General features: G+C 42.2%; 1 pseudogene; it reads right to left on the bottom strand.

Moving 5' to 3' along the window:
* Positions 1 to 266: 266 nt before the first annotated feature.
* LOC102762835 lies at positions 267 to 827 on the bottom strand (annotated as a pseudogene).
* Between the last annotated feature and the right edge of the window lie 4,533 nt (positions 828 to 5,360).

Below are 5,360 nucleotides of genomic sequence, written 5' to 3'. Positions count from 1 at the left end.
GGAGTACCTACTGCAGAGGGTTGCTGTGAAGTATGAATGATATCTATATATATAAAAACCTAAGCGACCATTCGACTGTTTGACTGTTTGACCGGTAGCTATGATGCTCAATGACCACCAGGGGGCAGACAGTCAATGCACTCTTGGCGGGGGCTGCAGCAGCAGCAGGAGCAGCAGTGGTGGTGGCAGCCACAGGGGCAGCAGCCACAAAAGCAGATGGATCAGCCAAGAAGGCCTTGACCTTTTCAGCAAATGGGAAGGTGTCGTCAGTCTCCACAGACAAAGCCAGAACTCGCTTGTACCCATTGATGATAGAATGGGGTACTAACGCAACAGCTGGGTAACCAATCTGAAGGCATATGCTGGCAACATTGCGGACACCCTCCAGGAAGCGGGAATGCAGTGTTCTGGGCTGGCACAGTGACTTCACATGGGGCAATGGCACCAGCAAGGGCAGCAGCTGGCACCTGATTGGCCAGCAGCATGTCCCAGATTTCAGTGAGGTCCTCCTTGGTGAACACAAAGCCCACATTCCCCCGATATGAGGCAGCAGTTTCTCCAGAGCCAGGCTGTTTCCCAGGTGTCCTCGGATGGCCTTGCGCATCACTGTGTTCTTGCCCATCAGCACCACAGCCTTCCCGCGCAGGGACATGCTAATCTGCTGCCTCTGCTCTGAGCCCACAATGTCTACTCCCACAATGAAGCATTTTGGGTAATCATCCAGACATTGGATGATCTTAAGGAAGTAGTTGGACTTCCAGGTCGCCCTGTCTTTCCTGGGCATCACAGCAGTGTGTCAGGGATTGCCACGCAGGGTTTAAAGGCAATGTCACTCCCACAAGGATGCCTGGCGAGAGCTAACCAAAGATCTTATATGCATACTAGAGGCCTGGTGCACAGATTTGTGCACTGGTGGGGTCCCTCAGCCTGGCCTGTGAGGATAGGACTGAACCAGCAGTCCGACATCCCCTGAGGGGTCCTGGATTGCGAGAGGCACAGGCCAGGCCAAGGGATCCCACCTCAAGGAATGTATATAAAGCACATAGTAAATGCTCAACAAATATTAGCTATTATAATCATGTTCTTACGGTCCCATTTATTTTTTTCTTAAGTTTTTTTAACTTTATTTTTATTGTTGACACTATTCCTCTACCCCCATTTCTACCCAGCCCTTCCCTCTCCCTTCCCTCTGGCCATCACCTTTACTGGAATACAGAAGTTGGAACTAGAAAGATCAGAGATCAGGGCAAAAGTCCTTTCTTATGTACCCAGTGGCTTATGACAGAGAGATGTGCACAAGGAGTAAGAATTTCTTGTGTGGCCTGGAAAGTTTTACCACTTCCCGTGTCTCTGTGTTTTCTTCTTTAGAATACGTGTAAGAAATAAAACCTTCCTCTCTTTTTTCCCCCCAGTTTTATTGAGATATAGTTGTCACATAACATTGTATAAGTTTAAGGTGTACAATGTGATGATTTGATACACGCATAGATTGTGAAATGATTAACACATAGGGCCTATTAACATAATTACCACTTTTTTAGGGGTGAAGATATTTAATATCTACTCTCTTAGCAACTTTCTAGCATATAATACAGTATCGTTAGCTATCCTCACCATGCCATCTTATAACTGGAAGTTTGTACCTTCTTAGCATCTCCCCATTTTCTCCATCTGCAGCCCCTGGCAGCCACCATTCTGTTCTATTTCTATGAGTTCAGAAACGATCTCTCCTTAGCTGAGAGAACTCCTGAGAAAATGAAGGAGAGAACCTTTGCTCCAGGTCTTTGAACTATACAATGGCACGCATAAGGTGTCATGAATCTCAGACTTGTGCAACTTTACAGCCATTCTCCTTGGGTGAGTAAGAGGGTGAGACCAGCCTGCATCAACCTGCATTGGCTGATGGACCTGCATTGGGATATTTTGTTCCTCACAGTCCAATATTTGCTCACACGCTTCGATTGCATTGAAGAACTTTGGGGCCAGGTTGACTTCAGGTCTGGTCTCAGTTCTGCCACTTGCCTGTTATGTGACCTTGAGCAAGTCACTTAATCGCTCAGGGATAATATCAGTATTTCCCTCTAAGGGCCATGCTGAAGATGAAATGAGCTGCTGTACACAACACACTTAGCATGATGTCCAACACAGGCTCCGTGCTCAAAACATTCGAGAAGATGATGGTGGTGGTGGTGATGGTGATGGTGATGAAGGTAATGATGGTGGTGATGATGTTGTTAAGGTCCTGCTTAAAACTGCCTGCCCTAAAACATTACAGCTGTTCATTTTTCTTTTGAGTTGCTGCTGCTGCTGCTGCAGCCACAGGGGCTTAAAATACAGACCCGAACTCTCCAAAATCCCCCTCTCTATTTTCTGCTATAGTCTTTTTGAAACTTTTGCCCTAGTAAAATTATAGTGTTGGTTCCATATCTACCTTCTGTTTTATAAGACACATAATTGTTAAAACAGAGAAAAGAGAACTGATGTTAGACATGTCTTTTTACATTTTCTTTTTACAGTTAATGTCATGAATTTTCTCTTTGTTTTAAAGAAATAATGATGTGGCAGAATGTGCAAATTGTCATTTTGATGGATCCTCATAACATATGACAAGATTTGACAAAGAGTTTTCAAAAATGGTTAGGTTTGTTAAAATTCTATTCTGTACTTTGTCACGACCTACCATCATGTACTATAAATACAAGGACTTGTCAGACAACAGCATTGTCAAAGCAGGGGTCATTAGTCTGTGCTCCTCAGGCCCCCTGTACCACCTTCAACCTGAAGAGCTACAAGTTTATATCCTGGAATTCCAGGTAAGATTTCATTTGAAAAGAGGTTCCACAGCCAAACTGTTTGTGGTTTTGTACATATACATCTTCCTGTAGGCTTAGGCCAGAAATACAGTATTTTCAGACAAAAAAAAATTCTAATTATCCACTGGGAGTGAGTCAGAAAGGTAAAATAGGAATGATGAGAAGTATAAGGAAAAAGGGAGGTAAATAAAAACAGACAATGAAATATGATTTAAGCATTTTTTGTTTGGTATAAGTTAAACATAGTTATGAGCTCTGAGTTCCACCACCAGTCCTTGAGGATAGGAACTGGGTTTTGAACACCATCAGGAACTGGTATGTCAGAATTCAGGCATGGCTGGATCCAGAGGCTCAATGACTGATGAATGACTGTTGAATTGTCTCTTTCTTTCCACTTCTTGGCTTTGCTTTCTTGTGTTGACTTCATGGTCAGACAGGATTTTTCAAACAGCAGTGATGTCTGCTGCTTCCGTGGTCCTTTGCTAGTGAACATGAAGGTAGGAGTGTAAGGGGTGGAAAAGTACTCTTCCAATATTGCTAGGAACAGGCTAGGCTTAACACTCATTGGCCTGACTTGAGTCATGTGCCCATCTCTCAACCAATCGCTGTGGTTAGGAGGATGAAGTACAATACTATCATTGGACATCTCTGGGTCACATATTGACTCTTAGAGCTAAGGTGGAAACAAGGTAGATCCTATTTGAGGTACAAGAAGGTGTGTTATCTTAAAGGGAAATCAGGGTGCTATTCTCAAGGGGCAAAACAATTGTGTTTATAGTACACCCCTGAGACTAACCTGTCTCTGCCCTCTGGTTTACCACCAAAATTCTCAAAAAGGAATATTTTAAAGAAGCAGTAAAAAAACACCAGTGTTGGAATAAGACATTCTGTGTTAAAATTCGGTTACTGCCATGTACTAACTTGGTGGGTCCTTGAACAAATGACAATCTTTTTGAGCTTCAATTTTCTCACTTCTAAAATGAAGATAATAATGGCATTCACTTCATTGATTGCTGAGAAGATTAAATGGGATAAAGCCAAAGCAACATTCACAAGATTGGATCTATTAAGAATGCAACTCATGTTATATTTCATAGAAGCGGGACTAACTCCCATCTACTTAACCCATCCATCTGATTGAACTCAACTCTCCATTACTTCTTAAAACATACAGACAGACACCCATGACATGCCAACGGCATGTCAAATATCTGGACACTTCTGTTCTCACCCGTTGAGCTGCAATTGGCCCCAGACCTGTTTTATTCCAGTTGTGCCTTTTACTATAATTACATAATCAAGTCGTACCAAACCAATGTCATATAAGTGCCAAACGAGATTTGTTTCTGCAAAACCTCTTTTGAATGCCTTGGGAGTGTTTTGAGGAGACTCCATGAAAGTGAATTGCTAAAAGGAAGTGTTACAAAATTAGATGTGGGCACACTAGTGTAATGGATTGAGGAATACGGTAAAGCTGCGGAAGGATTTTGCCCACAAAATGGTTTATGAGTGTGGTTGATTCTAGAAACATGATACAGAACTCTAATCACAGACCTAGATTCAAATCAAAGGCCTTGGCTATCGTGTGTCAATTGAATGGTGACTCCATATACAATGATGTGTCCTAGATTCAAAAAATGCCTTAAGGGATTTATAATTTTTCTTATGATACCATATTCTCGTTAATTCTTTTCAATTAACTAAGCAATAACCAATATGAAGTTCCCTCCAACAAGGCACCTCCCTGCCGAAGTTCACACACTCACGTTTCCCATTCTGCATGAAACCGTCTGCATCCCTGTACCACCCTCCCCCAGCCGCCCACTCTCTCGCTTGTTTAGAGTGAGGTCAAGTCTTTTTCATCTTCATAGTCTCTATATTGCCTAAAATTGTGCCTTGCATGCAGTAGGTGTTCAGCAAATGTTTGCTGAATTTATTTCATAGGGTCAGGTGAAGAAAAATAGAATGGTATCAAGTTAGGGCAATGGCCTTAAAATATAATACTAGGCTTCTGGAATTTTAGAATTAGAAAGAACCTTACTCATCTTCTAGTGGATATGACGAGAGAAAAAATATTGAGTGGGACTGGTAGCAGTCTATCCACAGTCATTTCAGATGTCCTTTCATAATGCCAAGGTCACTGGCTCCCTCCCTGCTTAAAGGGACCAACATGTCCCTACAGTCCTATGGGGCTATCACTGTACTAGGTTCAAGAATGGGCCTTTACACAAACAAGGCTAACGCTTGGTATCATTTCAAACCTGGGACATACTGAACTGACAAGGGCTGAGTAATTATGAACCAAGTAATAATCTGGCACTTGCTGTGCAGGGAATTCTAGATAAAGAGAAACGTTTTCTGTAATACCTTGAGATTTTTTTTTAAGTCAGCACTCAGTGACCCCAGAGGAGATTAAAAATACCACCAAGATTTTATTTTTATTTTATTTTTTGCACAACCAACCCACAATATCATAATGTAGAGTACAGGGGTTCGACCACTCTTCTGAAATTTATTTTTACTATAGCAAAATCTAAGAACAGTGGC

The sequence above is a fragment of the Myotis davidii genome, unplaced genomic scaffold, assembly GCF_000327345.1.
Source record: "Myotis davidii unplaced genomic scaffold, ASM32734v1 scaffold120, whole genome shotgun sequence".
Lineage (NCBI taxonomy): Eukaryota > Metazoa > Chordata > Mammalia > Chiroptera > Vespertilionidae > Myotis > Myotis davidii.
This window is presented reverse-complemented; position numbering and strand designations above follow the sequence as displayed.